Consider the following 16,188-nt stretch of genomic DNA (forward strand, 5'->3'; position numbering starts at 1 on the left):
ACGTAAGAGGCAAGGTCATAGTGTCAAATGCTCTCTGCTCACCCATCATTTGTGGATTATTTTAATATTGTAAGGGATTTGAAATTAGATCACGAGTTTAAAATGTTCCTTTGGCAGTTTTACTTTTTTCAATTTCCTATAGAAATGTTGTTCAGAATGTCTGTCTTTATATAGCTATGGTCCTAGTTCTTATGATAACCTATGGAGCAACATGAGATCAGTAAAACTTTAAAGAGTCTTCAAGCACGACCAGTCCTCGTTTTATTTTATTTTACTTTAAGAATCCAGTGGTGTTGGGAAATGATTCAGGGAGAGGAAAGCTTTGCATTGTATATTGTCACTATTTCTTTGTCCAACACTTGTGACTATCAATGGCTCTTAAAATCAAAGGGCATCAAATCAATTCAGAGACTAGAGCAGTTACACGGGGAGTAGGGGGAGTAACCAGGAAGAGGTCTACCCATGTCCACAAACAACTTCTTATCTCAAGAGGACAAGAAGAACACTATATTGTGTTGATGTTGGTTGCTTCATATAGAAAAAGGAATCTGAAAAAGCAATAAAAGGTTTTACTTGGAGTTTCTTATTTGAGGGTCACTAATTTGTTCATTACTATGTGAATTTCCTGCAGAATGGAAGATACCAGTTTTCTGGGAATCTTATCCACATGAAACGTACACTATCCTTTAAGAAAACACATATGCTGATTTGGAATTTGTAGATTCAATGAACCTTGGTCAGGTATCTATCAATTTGCTCATGTGTTTATACCTTACTTAAAAAACAGGTGTTAAGTACTACTCCAAGCTAGTTTCTGTACTCAACCTTGAGATATAAAAACAAGTGAGCCCTGATCAAACCTTTCCTGCAAGTGCTCCCTGACTGGTGGGGAAAACAGGTGTAAGCAGGTAGTTTCCAGATCATATGGAAAGTGCTGTGGTTGAGACCTTGGTGTGGAAACACGGAGGTGGGGGCTTGACTGGGGAATGAGAAAAGACTTCAAGGTACAGATTACTTTTGAAAAGAATATTCCTGGATGTGAAGTCTTCCATATGTAGAAGGGATTGTGAACTCTCAGACTGGCATGTCCAGGAACCAGTAAAGCAATGGTTGGAGCTCAGGATAAATGCGTTGGAGATTGACAGAAAACATGGGAAAAAATGTAGGTGGGAACAGAGGAGCTTAAGGTAATTCACATTCTTAGCTCAGGAAATAAAGGGGTTAGAAGATGGGTAAATATAGGACATTTATATTGAAATGGCCAGTTAGCAGGTGGAACTTAGAACATGGCTTTGAATCTGACATAAATTTTGTGACTTACTGGTGAATTGTTATGAGTCAAAAGCAAAGCTATACATGATAATGCTTACAGAAAGGTTATAAAAGTGGTGGTTCTTAAACTCTAGTATGCATTAGAATTATCTGAGTTGATTGCTAAAAATGCAGGTATAAGGTTCACCCTCTTTCATTGCAATTCAGTGTATGTGGGGCTAGATTAAAGAATCTATATTTTAACAAGTTCTCCAGGTGATTCGAAAGTTCACATGTTGGGACAAAATATTCAAGAGAAATAGGGCACGAATACAACCCTGAAAAACAGACATTTAAAGAGCAGTGAACAGACAGAAAAAGAGGCAGTGGTGTAAACTGAGAAGAAACTGGTTAGAATGAGAAATATCTAGATTCTGCTTCTGGGGTGAGGGTACATCAGTCAGGGGTCCTGTCCCCATTAAGCCAACCACAGCAAGGCATAGATGCTGAACAGACTGGACAACATGGAGTATTCCCTGCCCCCCCCCAACCCTCCCCCCACCCCGGGAAGGAAAAGGTTAAGAGGGGATTATAGAGAGTCTGGGGAAAGTTTTGAGATTTATCTAATCTCCCTGTAAATATCTTACTGAAATTTACTTGCACTAAGAAAAAAATGGCATTTATTTAGGGTCTTCCTTCTAACCAAAGTCAATATTATAAGGTTTGTTTGTGGCAACATCATCATTTAGTCTTTTTATTTCTAAAAAGGTCTTCTTTTTGCCCTTACTTTTGAATTACAATTTGCTGGGTATAGAACTCTGGGTTCATATAGTAATTGTTTTTCCTCTCAGAACTTTGAGGCTACTATTCCATTTTCTCTGTCCTTTCTTGTTGATAATGAGAAATACACTTCAAATTGCCATTACCATTTAGATAAACTGATTTTTCTTCTAGCTTTTAAATTTTTTTCTTTTATCCTTGATTTCTTGAAATTTCTCTATTATGTATCTACCTGTGGATCTATTTTTTTAAAAACATTTATTCATTTATTTATTTTTAATTATTTTTGGCTGCGTTGGGTCTTCGTTGCTGCACGTGGGCTTTCTCTAGTTGCGGAGGGGGAGGGCTACTCTTCGTTGCAGTGCCTGGGCTTCTCATTGTGGTGGCTTCTCTTCTTGCAGAGCACGGGCTCTAGGCGCACAGAGGCTCAGTAGTTGTGGCACACAGCCTTAGTTGCTCTGTGGCATGTGGGATCTTCCTGGACCAGGGCTCAAACTTGTGTCCCCTGCATTGGCAGGTGGATTCTTAACCACTGTGCCACCAAGGAAGTCCCTGTTATTATTATTTTATTTTTACTCTTCTACTTGATAGTCAAAGTGCATTATTGATTTGAACACTTTTGTCTCTCTTCAATGTCAGAAAATTCTCAGCTAATATCAAATATTCTTTTCATGCCATTGTCTGTATTGTCTGTATGCTAGGACATGTTTTCAAAGAGATTAGTGAAGTTTAAGTTTAAAAGAACTCAATAGATCTTGTGGGAATATTAAACTGCTCTTGCATGTATCTCTTTTATCTTTTTACTATGTGGTAGGTGAAGTGTTCAGTGCTATCAGCCAGGATTAATCTTTTCAGTGGTGTTCTGTTTAGAGTTTATCCTGTCTATTAATTTTATTTTTATTATATTTTTGTTTCCCATATTTCAATTTAATTCTTTTTTACACCCACCCTCTTTTATGTATGTAACTTTTTGTGTAATATTTGCTTGTTCTTTTTATGGATGTTAGGTCCTCACACCTTTGAGTATCCCAACCATGCTTATTTTAAAACATTTGTCTATTTCATAACATTTACATCATTAGAAAATAACTCCTGTTCTAAGGTTTATTTTTTTTGGCTCTTCCTTAACATTAGATTTCTTCATGCATTTTAGAGTTCCAGATCACAGGCTTATCTAAGGGAAACTTTCTTTTTTTTTTTGCTTTGCATTGTTTTCTCTTTCTCTCTCTAGGTTCCTTTCTCTCTGACAAGAAGTTGTGAGGCTGCTTCCATGAATGTCCTGGGGCCATTAGTTGAGAAACAGCTCTCATAATGAAGGCTTGGGCCTCCTCCCTGGTAGGGGTATGAAGAATATACAGAAATGGTTAGTGAGCCACAGGCAGCTCTGTCCTGAGGCTATGTCCATATTCTCAGGGTTACATTACCTGGCAGCTCCATGTAAGTTGTAGCCCCAGGCAGCAGTTGTCAGTATTTTTTTCACCTTACTTTTATGACTTATAGCCCCTGGATTTATGCAGTGAAGCTGACTCCGTTTTTCCATTTCACATGGAAGACTTCTAGTCCTTCTTTTCCCAAAGGAGGTGAATTTATACCTCCCGCTGCCTGCTTTGGAATATGGATCTTCAGCCTCACTTTATAATTCCAGCTTTCTGTTTTGTCTCTGGTCTATGAGGATGTTTATCTTATCTGAGGTTCTCTGATTCTTTTTTTATTATTATTATTTTTTTTGCAGTACACGGGCCTCTCACTGCTGTGGCCTCTCCCGTTGCGGAGCACAGGCTCCAGACGCGCAGGCTCAGCGGCCATGGCTCACCGGCCCAGCCGCTCCACAGCACGTGGGATCTTCCCGGACCGGGGCACGAACCCGCGTCCCCTGCGTCGGCAGGCGGACTCTCAACCACTGTGCCACCAGGGAAGCCCTCTTTTTTTATTTTTATAATTTATCTTTCATTGACAAGTTTGTAGAGTAAAAGGGGATACATCAATGACAGAATGTGTGCCATTTTTCCTGGTGTTTCTGGGATAATTTTAAACTACACATTCTATTCAAGTTTTGCCAAATTAATTGATGACGGAAATCCAACCACTTTCAAGTGAAAATGGCTATGGAGTTTCCAGAATTTTACACATATAGATGATAATCAGTTACTAAAATTATTTTTGCTCTGTTTTAGGAGATGCTTAACATTTAATGAGCTATGTAAAATTTTCCAATTCAATCAACTAGTTAAGGATATTGGAACTGGTTCCTCCTCATCAGCTATCACTGAGAAGAGACTTGGTCTCCACATTTTAGGATTAGCTAAGTAATTTGCTATGCCCTTTTCTGCCAGGGTTAGCATATCCTCACTGAATATCAAATGGTTGGATCTTTATATCTTTGCTTATAAATTAACATGTTCCTGAGTAAAACTCTGTTGTGAAGACTTAAAATACTGTGTTTTATAGAGTTTTTAAACTGAGGGCCTTATTTAAAATTATATCTACAGGGAGACAGTTCTTCTCTATTATAAAAAGCTCTTCATTAATCGAAAGCAAAACATTAGCCAGTAATCTAATGTGGCTGTGGGTAAGGCTGCATTTTAATGCTTAGAGAGGTTAGCAATTAGTCAAATGAACTAAGACTACAGTTGGCCCTCTGGGCATTCTGCACGCACCGGTTCTACTACGTTTATGACTCATGGCGGGTTGAATCTGTGGATGCAGAACCTGCAGATATGGAGGGCTGGCCGGAGGGCCATCTCTGGGACTTCAGCATCCCTGGATTTTCGTGTCTGGAATAGGTCCTAGAACCAACCCCCTATGGATACTGAGGGGAGGGATGACTGTATGATTAATGGATTAATTCACACCCCTGGACCTCAAAGGTTCCCCTGACCTCAGGTCCCTGACCACATGAATCCCATTTCTCCAGGCAGCCAGCGGGGCCCTGCTCCCTTTGTGTTTCCATCTGCTGAGATTTCAAGGGGATGAGCCTTACTTAGCTTGTCTGTTACTGATCTTGCGCCATGATCTGGCTGAGGACGTTACCCCCTCTTCTCCAATGCTTCTTTTTTCCTTCTCTGCATAGATTAGATCTTCCTCCAGTGTTCAAGCTGTATTCACACTCTGCACCCTGACTTAACTCAGCCAGGTCCATGTTGGACCTGAAGCTTTCTCACGGCTCCTGCCTCTCTCTCTTACCTTTGCCAACGACTGGCCTCTCCTGTTTCCCTCCATCATGCCAGCCCTGAAGATAGCCATTTGGCAATTTATGTCCTATGCCCCTGTCTTACATTGCATACCAAAGAAGAAAACCCTTAGGCAGGAATTTGAGGGCAGGTAGTTTATTTGGTAATTGATGACAGGAAGTGCCATTGGGGAAATGAGACAGGACACAGGAAGGGACGAAGCCAAAGGAAATATATGCTCTTAGACGTTAGTAATATGTACAACTGTGGCTCACTTTTGCTGGGGGTAGGGGGTGTGTCTGGAAGCCAGAATAGAACACATCTCAGAGTTACCCCCCTCCCTTGAGTTAGGTCTAGTATTTATCCTCCGCTTCTCATTTGTCATGGCTTAGGGCTGTTCCCTAGTAGCATTATCTTTCTAGGGGCATTAACTTACACTTGTGTGAAAGAAAGTCTTTAGGCAGAAGTTTGCAGTGAGGCATGGTTGTCACGTGCTTGACACTGACTGTTGAGGGAGTACAGGGGAGATACTAACAGAGGCTGATGAATGACTTTCATCCCCTACTACTGATAAAGAAACTTTTGCCATCTATACAACACATAGATGAGGGCATCCCCACTCCATGTATAAGCTATCCAGGAAGTGGTATTTTTCAGACTCCAAGAAAGGGTTCATCTATAGTTATGTGCCTCATTCATGCCTGTGATTCTCTTCTTACCAATTTGTTTGTGTAGTGCATCATAGCTTTCAAAAGCTAAATGTCACTGGACTCTAGATCTAAGTCCTCAATATCCACGTTCATCCTCCTGCATGACCCCATAGTTAACTGGATAAAGGGCAGGGAACTGACGTTGGAAAAAACCATCAGATTCTTTTGTAGGAATTTGGCATTGTGATGGGAGAATCTATTTTGGTACCAAATATTCAGTTGGGTAAATTTGGGAGTTGTGAGACGGCAATGTATGCATCAATAAATGATGAAAACCATCAATAAGGCCCGACTTCAGACAGAGAAATAAGGTAACTGTACAGAGAGAGACAAATTGCAGCTGCTATGATGTGTGTTGCTTACTAATACCATTCTAGTGGCTTGTTCGTATCACTGGGGATGTCTGTCTGTATTGCATATCTTTGGGTTTGATGTATTATTCCTGGATCCTTCTGACAGATTTCTTCTTTACATTTAAAATTCAGGCACTAATTCTTTACTCTGAATGAGCTTACCAGATGGATTTCCTTCTGAATCTGTTTAAAGAAGAAGCACAAGAGTACTAGGATATGGATAAGGGATACAGAAGGTTCATGGCCTCCACTTTTACCACACCAGGGTCAGACAATCTGGGGTGAGGTGGTCAAGTATATAACCAGACATAGAACAAATACCTATGTAATGTCCTTTTTCTATATCTGAGAGAAATGCTTTTTAGTGGAGATTTATGGTATCTTCATCCAAGAGAATCTCAGTATTACTCATTCATAATATTTCTGAATGCAATTTCTGACACACTTTACAAACGCATTGTGAATATGATTTTTTAAAATAAACTTTAAAAAAGATTTTAAGGAAATGGTAGATTTGCATGCAGTGGTAAAAATGAAAGATTACATATACATTTTGCTTAGTTTCCCCAACAGTAACATCTTACAAAATTATAGTATGATATCATAACCAGAATATTGACATTGACACAGACTAATCCCATCACTACAAAGATGTCTCATGCTGCTCTTCAATGGCCAAGCTTACCTCATTCTCATTCTTACCATCTCTTTCAAACTCGACAACCACTATTCTATTCTCCATTTATTTCTACAATTACATCTTTTCAAGAATATTACATAAATGGAATCATACAGTATGTGACCTTTGGGTATTGGCTTTTTTCACTCAGAACAATTCTTTGGAGATTCATCACGCTACTGTATCAACAGTTTGTTCCTTTTTATTGTTGAGTAGCAGTCCATGGTAGGGATGTGCCACAGTTTGTGTAACCATTCTCCTGTTGAAGAACATCTGAGTTGTTTCCAGTTTTGACTTACAAATAAAGCTACTATGAACTTTCATGTATAGGTTTCTGTGTGCACAAAAATTTTCATTTCTCTAGGATGAATAGCCAACAGTGCAAATGCTGAGCTGTATGGCAGTTGTATGTTTAGTTTTATAGGAAACTGCCAAATTGATTCCAGAAAGGCTGTGCCGTTTTACATTTCCTCCAGCAACATCTGTATGAGCAGGTTTCTCCACAGCCTCTCTAGAAATATCGTTGCCAATATTTTTAATTGTAACTATTCTGATCGAGGCATGGTGGTATCTCATTGTGGTTTTAATTTGCATTGTTGTAACATCTCATTATGAACATCTTTTCATATGTTTGTTTTCCCTCTATATCCTCTTCATGAAGTGCCTCTTCATATCTTTTTAGCATTTTCTAGTCAGATTTTTTTTTTCTGGTTGTTGTTTTACTGTTGAGTTTTTTTATATAAATTTATTTATTTACTTTTGGCTGCATTGGGTCTTCGTTGCTGCACGCGGGCTTTCTCTAGTTGTGGTGAGCGGGGGCTACTCTTCATTGCAGTGGCTTCTTGTTGGAGAGCACGGGCTCTAGGCACACAGGCTTCAGTGGCTGTGGCATGTGGGCTCAGTAGTTGTGGCTCATGGGCTCTAGAGCTCAGGCTCAGTAGTTGTGGCGCACAGGCTTAGCTGCTCCGTGGCATGTGGGATCTTCCCAGACCAGGGCTCGAACCCATGCCCCCTGCATTGGCAGGCGGATTCTTAACCACTGGGCCACCAGGGAAGCCCTACTGTTGAGTTTTGAGAGTTTTAATATATTGTAGATAGTAATCCTGTGGGCAGATATGTGGTTTGGTTACAGCTATTTTCTTTCAGCCTGTAGCTTGTGTTTTCATCCACTTAACATAGTGTTTTTATAAAAAAAAAGTTTCTAAATTTGATGAAATCTGTTATTAGTATTTTCTTTAATGAATTTCTTTAATGGATTGTCCTTGAGCATGTTAAGTCTAGGAACTCATTGCTCAGCCTTAGACCCCAAAGGCTTTCTCCTTTGTTTTTTCTAAAAGTTTTATAGTTTAAAATTTTATATTTGTAATCCATTTTGAGTTAATCTTTGTAGATGGTATGAGATTTAGGCTGAAGTTCATTTTATATATTTGTCTGTAGATGTCCAATTGCTCCAGCATCATTTGTTGAAAAGGTAACTTTTTCTTCATTTAATTGCTTTTGCATCTTTGTCAAAAATCAGTTGAGCAACCAGCATTTCCCATACTCTTTATATAATAGCTCTAAGCATTGTACTTAAATCATTGCTAAAAACTTTACAAAAATGTGTTAGCTTTAGTGTTCTTTAACAAATAATTATTTCATCTTTACTGATCATAAACTTACTCACCAAAGTATAATAGCCAAATGCTTTGATTAAATGAAGCTTAAAATCAAGTGTAATACCCATAATTCTGTAAAAAAAAGTCTTAGTTTTGCCTCAATATTTATTTCCATCTTAGATAGTCAATAATCACATTTCTTCTGCAGTGACTTCTTATACTGAAATAAATGACCTAAGGATGCCTTATTGCTGACATAGATCAGAGTTAGTTGCTAATGAAATAACTCCTTTTTAAGTAACTCCAAATAAATCTGCTGATCCATAAAAGATTCATCTTAAAGGAATCCAATTCATTTTCTGCCTCTACCACTTCCATGGACATGAAACATCTTTTATATTCTACCTTGTTTCAGCCATTCAGCTACTCTCTCTATCCTAAGAGTAGCACCTGGTTTGTAACAGTCTGTTCTAACTGGGAGAGATGATATATTTAGTAAGATGTCATGACCACAATATGAAGGACAGACCCCTCTCAAAAGAAAAATGGTATTCAAGAATGTCCTCTGGTGTAAAAATTAATTCCAGGAAATTAATTCCAGAAATTAATTCCAAGGGTTTGCTCCATTTCAAAGATCAGAAAGGCAGTGTTGAAAAAGAATTCCAAAGACAAACAAAAGCCATGACTTAAGCTTCATTCCTGGGAATTAATTCCCTGTGTCATTTTGTATCTGGGGCAACAGAGGATGGTGCAGTACTTTAGCAAAAGCAAAATGCAACACCTCAGCAGATGTCTTCATAGCCGGAATCTCTTCAGGTCAAGAGCACCATCCTATCTTGTGTACCTTTGTAGGATAGTCCTTTCCAGGTAGATAATAGTAAGCTTGAATTTTTACACCCATGAAACCAGCTCCTGACATCAAGATATAGAACATATCCAGCACTCCAGAAAGCTCCCTTGTGCCCTCTCCTAGCTAATATTCCCATTCAGAGTATGGCTTGGAAATGGAGGCCATGCCTTTTTTCTGGGTCTGCATACAATGATAGAATATGTGTAGGGAAAAAAAAAAAGACATCTGTCTGGAAAAAATTATGAAATAACGTATATATAGACAATTTTTCCTAAATCTCAGGGAAAAAAAGATGCCTATTTTGTTCAGCAAAATGTTTCCAGCATTGGATAAAGCTAATAGTTATTTAAATGGTTGTTTTTAAGGAGTTGTGTAAGTTGTGATGGCTATTGATTGTTTTTAAGTTGTTAACTTGTGTATTTATGAGTAGAAAATTATTAGTTATATGACTGAGTATTCAACTCAAAATGTGGGTCATGAGATGTTGCTGCTTCCATGTGGCACTGTACAATAAAAAGAGATGACACTAAATCTACCTTTAAGCATCACTTGTTCCTGAGCAGAGCACTGAAAATATATTGCCCATGGAGAAGCTCCAGAAATATGACCTGATGACTCAGAAAAGCTTTCATTCTCTGGGACCAAGTTTACACACTTTGAAATGAATGAGCCTGTCTGGAAGTGTTCATTCAACAGGGCATTTTGACAATTTTGCATAATCTTTTTATTTCTATTTTTAAAAAATATTTTAGTAAGCAAACAGATCTTAAGGGTAAAGCTTGATGGATTTTTACCCCTTGAAACCAGCACCTGACATCAAGATATAGAATATATCCAGCACTCCAGGAAGCTCCCTTATGCCCTCTCCTAGCTAATACTCCCAAAAGTTTTGGCTGTTTTTGAACTTGATATGAAAGGAATTATACAGTTTGTCCTCTTTTGTGTTTGACTTTCTTTTGCTCAGTACTATGTATGTGAGTTTCATCCATGTATTTGCATATATCGGTAGTGTATTCTTTTTATTGCTGAGTTATATCCCATTGTATGAATATATCATATGTATTTATCCATTCATCCATGGTTGCACATTTGTGTTGTTCTCAGGTTTTGGCTGGGAATATCATTTTTTGTCCATGCATTTTGGTACATGTGTACACATTTATGTTTGTGTATGTGGCCAAGAGTGGAATTACTGGATCCTAGGATATTTGTATTTTAGCCTTGCCAATTGCTGTTAAACATTTTTCCAAAGTGGTTTTACCAATTTATTTCCAACCAGCAGTGTGAAAGAATTCCAGTTACTCTACATCCTTGTCAACACTTGGCATTGTCAGTCCTTTTAATTTTAACTATTCTGGTGATATCTCATTGAGGTTTGCAGTTGCAATTCTGATGACTAATAATATTGAGCAACTTTTCTTATGCTAACCAATCTGTGTTGGATGCAAATCTTTTAATATAAAAAGTACCATGAAGTAGATGTTTTTATTTTTCTTCTAGATCTTAGATAAAAACAGCTGTCAACTCACAAAATTTCCTAAAACTATTCATTATTATCCCAAATTAATAAACTTGAAGAAAAGAAACCAGAATCACATTTTAAAAAGCCACAGGTCAGTGATAAGAAAGTACTATAACTGCCAAGTTTCATCTCAGGTAGCTTTTCTCTTTTTGTTTTTTATTCTGTGCTAATCATAGAAAATCCAGGGTATAATGTTTGTCACAAATAATCAGAGAGGTACATTATCACACTATGTATATCAGTTATATCTCAAAAGGTGATAACTGTTAGAGCAGTGTAAGGGTTTGGAGTTTAGGATAAAATTTCATAAGATGCCAATGTTAAGTGGCATTTTATTTGACACATGTAGGTATTTTATACTTTTATATTTCTGAGTACTGGAGCATAACTGCATGTGAATTACCCATAAATGTATAATATAGAGAACTATTTAGAGACACATGGTACTATATATGAATATTCATCTAAAAAGCTCTTGAGGACTTCCCTGGTGGCGCAGTGGTTGAGAGTCCGCCTGCCGATGCAGGGGACGCTAGTTCGTGCCCCGGTCCGGGAAGATCCCACATGCTGCGGAGCGGCTGGGCCCGTGAGCCATGGCCGCTGAGCCTGCGTGTCCGGAGCCTGTGCTCCGCAACGGGAGAGGCCACAGCAATGGGAGGCCCGCGTAACCCCCCCCCCAAAAAAAAATAAATTAAAAAGCTCTTGATAGTTCATTAAACTTCACAGTTTGTTGGCGGCACATAAATGACAAAGACTATCCACATTTCTGAAAGCAAGAGACAGTCTCAGTGAGACTTAGGTCATAAATGAAGGAAGAACTCCATACTCTAGCATGAACATTGAATCAGGTAGTGATGTTGAAATCCTTATGGCAATTAATGTCACTGGAAGTTTGACTGAAAATACAGCCACCTCCACTCCACCAGAAGGTCTGAATCTTACTGGGCAACTAACCGCTTAACATTGGCCCACAAGTACTAACACTGTGTCACTGTTACTGGCTACATATATAGAAATAAGTGCAGCCAATTTTGTGCTTGCTAAAGACTGAATGTTTGCATCCTCCCAAAATTCGTAGGTTGAAATCCTAATCCCCAGTATGATGGTATTTGGAAGTAGGGCCTTTGGGAGGTGATTAGGTCGTGAAGGTAGAGCCCTCACGAATGGGATTAGTACCCTTATAAAAGAGATTCTAGAGGGATCCCTCATCCTTCTACCATTTGAGACAGAAAAACGGCTGTATATGAGCCAAGAAATAGGCTCTCACAAGACAACGAATCTGCCAGAGCCTTGATCTGGGACTTTCCAGTCTCCAGAACTGTGAGAATAAATGTTGTCTAAACCACCCAGCGTATGGCATTCTGTTACAGCAGCCTGAATGGACTAAGAGAGTGCTTTTGCCTTAAATCAGATGAGTTTGGCTTTAATTAATGCAACTGAATGATGATGATCAACAAGGTAAATTCTGGAGTCAGACTTCCATATGAGTCCTGGGTGAATCACTCAAGAACCATGTGAGCCTCCTTTTCCTTCATTGTAATAAAGAAGCTGGTAAACAACTGTCGCTACCTTTTCGTAAAGTTGTAAAGATAATCTACATTAAATAAAACCACAAAATGAAAAATTCTAGAGTAACAATACAAGACCTTGTTCTCATTAGACATTTTTGACATCTAAGAAAACCTGTCCCCAAGAGAAAAGTGCATAAAAAATAAAGTGGTATGTTAAGAAGTTCTTTAGATTGGCTATTGTTGGATGGTTGGTGTTCGATGGATTTATGAGTTCCTTATACATAGTCTTGGGTCCACTTTTGTGTATTTTCAAAATTATCCAAAATATAAAGTTAAAGATGTTCATTAAAGTAAAATAGAATAGAAACAGAGGAAAATGCTGCAATTCAGTGGTTCTCAAAAGTGGTCCCTGAGACCAGCAGCATGAGCAGCTTTGTGGGATCTGGTAGGAAATGCAAATCTTCAGGTCCCACCCTGAAAACTCAATCAGAAACTCTGAGGGTGGGACCCAGTAGTCTGTTTTTAAACATGCCCTCTAGGTGATTCTAATGAATACTAAAATGTAAGAACCACTGATGTAATGAAAATAATATTGGTCCAAGAGTTAAGAGATATGAACTGTAATTCAGAATTAATTGGGTTTGTGATCTTGGACAAGCCACCTGCCTTCTTTGAGCCTGCTTCCTCATCTCCAAATGAAGTCTGGATTGTGTGATCTTTTGGGCCCTCATTTCCAAGTGCAGTTAGAAAATATCATTTCATAAACAGAAAATATTTCAGATTTCCCATTATAAAGGGCATTGGTGTTTGGATTTTACTATTAAGTCTAGATGACTTGGGTTGATTTACTTGTGTTTTTAATGATTCTGCATTATATTTGATACAGAGTGAGAACTTATACTGTCTATAACTAAAATACATTTGAGAAATTTACACGTAAGCTCTGAGTTATAACTATTTATTAATAAAGTCTTAGTATGAATCTTAAAAGTGTTTTTAAAGGTATTTTAAACACCAAAGCTTGTCAGATATTTCTGCAAGTCTGCCACATTCCTCTATTTCATAAAGAGATGGTAAAAATGCACAGTGTCATGAAACTTGGGGCACTCTGAGTTATCCTTAGGGTGGGCAGAGAGGACATGAACTGAGGGGCAGAGGTTAGGAATAAATTCTATGAAGTCCCACCATCAATTGCCAGGACCTTTCTGGAGCTGAGCATTTGAAAATATAAGCGAAGTAATTAGGAACATGAGGCATGTTAGACTTGGAAGGGTATAAGCAAAGACCACATTCAGAAGCAGAGAGAAGCCAGGAGGTCTTTTTTTTTCCAGATGTGATCAGGCTACAAGGAGGAAGGCCAGAGCTTCCTTTGCTGTCATCCCATGTAACCCCCCAGATGCCGATAGCACTTCTTGAGACTTGAAGACACCAGGGTCGCTCTCAGAATTGAAGCCTTGCTCCTTTCAATCATTATTAAAGAGCAATTTAATGGGAAACCAAGAAAGCGTCATGTGACTGGGCCCTCAGGGTTCAGAGAACGTAATATCCAGGGCTGAGAAAAGGGGTCAGTCCTCAGTAAGAATCCAGAGGAAGGCAATTCCTTCCCAGAGCGGTCTATTATTTGTAGGTTTAGATTGCAGGGGGCTTGAGGAACAACATGGCAGTGAGTTTCCTGGGTCTTTTTTTTTTTTTATCACTTCCATACATTTTTGTGACAGGATGCTACAAAAGCTTCCAACCCAGAACTGCCAACAAGCACAGATTAAAACAAAACAAAACAAAAACCTGCTTTCCCTAGCTGAAGGCCCAGAAAATGGGTACCTTAACAACAGAATCCTTTTTGTTGATAGCTACCCTACTGCAGCGCAAAATACATGGAACATTGGAAAAACCGTACCCCTTCCCCAAAGTTCCACTGAAGCCAAACACAAGCAGATCTTTCACTCTGCCACTCCTCCCTGCACCACAGAGAGGTGGCAGCCGTCTGATTCCCCTGCCCAGTGGAGTTGGCAGAGCTGAGGGGGGTGCTAGTCATCTATCCTCTGCCCAGCATAGGCAGGCTGTGCACCAATTCCCCTACAGGAAGAGTACTGGCGAAGCTGAGTGGAGATCTGATCTTCCATTCCCCCACCGGCCAGAAGCAGGCGTTATTACCATTCTCCCTCCCCCCCAGGATGGTGTCAGTGGGCTCCAGCAGTGAACAGACTCTCCAGATCTTCCTGGAAGAAATAAGACTAAATGAGGTGGTATGAGGCAGAGCTAGTCCCCACTAGGCTTCATAGCCCTTTCCCTGTGTCTGTGGAACACAACGGGGAGCAGATTCTCAACTCCCCCCACCACCAGCAATGAGGTAGATGAGGTGATGAGAGGTGGAGCCGGCAGACACTCTATTTCCCTCTCCTCATGTAGTGCCAGTGGGGTCCAGCAGGGAGCTGAGCTTCCACATTCACTCAGCATCAACAAGGCAGTGAAAGTCAGTGTCACACATTTGCTGGGAAGATGTCAGCAGAGGGAAGGGCTGGCTGAACTTCCACCTCAACTGTCTTCAGTGAGGTGTAAGTGCTCTGTTCCTCTTTTGTAAGGGTGATACTGGTCGGGTCCAGTGGGAAACTGAACATAACCCCCACCTGGACCTCATGCTACACCTCAACAGGTGTAATAAACTCTGATCTAAATCTCACACCTTATACCAAAAAAAAAAAATTCAAAATGTTCATGCATTTAAATGTAAAACTTAAAACTATAAAACCTTTATGAGAAAAGAAATACTAGGAGAAAATCTTTGGGATCAGGTCTAGGTGAACAGTTGTTAAACTTGATACCGAAAGCATAATCCATAAAAGGGAAAAATGATAAATTGGACCTCACTAAAAATATAAACTTTTGCTCTGCAAAAGACCCTGTGAAGAAGATGAAATACAAGCTTAAGACTTGGAGAAAATATTTCTAAAGAAGAATATGACAAAGTAGTAGTATCCAGAACATATGAAGAACTCTTAAAACTCAATGGAAACAACAAAGGAAAAATCCAATTAGAAACTGGGATAAAACATAAACAGACACTTAACCAAAGATAATATTCAGATGACAAAGAAGCATAAGAAAGATGTTTGACATCATTAGCCATTAGGGAAATGCAAATTAAAACCACTCTGAGATATCACTACATGTCTATTAGAATTCCTAAAATTAAAAAAAAAGATAGTGAAGGAGCGACAGCAACACAAGGTGGCAGCCACAGCAGGCTCGCGACTAAAAGTCCCTCGCAATTTCCAACTGTTGGAAGAGCTCAACGAAGGCCAGAAAGGAGTAGGAGATGGTACAATTATCTGGGGTCTAGAAGATGATGAAGACATGACACTTACAAGATGGACAGGGATGATCATTGAGCCCCCAAGAACAATTTATGAAAACCAAGTATACAGCCTTAAAATAGAATGTGGAGCTAAATACCTAGAAGCACCCGCCTTTGTAAGACTTGTAACAAAAATTAATATGAATGGAGTTAATAGTTCCAATGGAGTGGTGGACCCAAGAGCCAAATCAGTGCTAGCAGTATGGCAGAACTCATATAGCATCAGTTGCCCTGCAAGAGCTTCAGCGCCTAATGATGTCTAAAGATAATATGAAACTCCCTCAGCCGCCTGAAGGACAGCGTTACAGCAGTGAATCAAAAAGAAAAACCACCAGCCCTCCCTTACCCCCCATTTGATTTAAACAGTCTTCATTTTCCACAGTAGTAAATTTTCTAGATACGTCTTGTA

General features: G+C 39.2%; 1 protein-coding gene and 1 pseudogene across 2 annotated transcripts in view; one reads left to right on the forward strand and one right to left on the reverse strand.

The window, feature by feature from the left end:
- The window catches only part of LOC307180283 (uncharacterized protein), a 516,275-nt gene that overhangs the window by 151,969 nt on the left and 348,118 nt on the right, over nucleotides 1-16,188 (reverse strand). The window lies entirely within an intron of this gene.
- On the forward strand, nucleotides 15,658-16,136 carry LOC307180177 (ubiquitin-conjugating enzyme E2 variant 1-like; annotated as a pseudogene). The gene has a single exon. The product of its transcript is annotated as a ubiquitin-conjugating enzyme E2 variant 1-like (transcript).

The sequence above is a fragment of the Stenella coeruleoalba genome (genome assembly GCF_951394435.1).
Source record: "Stenella coeruleoalba genome assembly, chromosome: X".
Taxonomy (NCBI): Eukaryota; Metazoa; Chordata; class Mammalia; order Artiodactyla; family Delphinidae; genus Stenella; species Stenella coeruleoalba.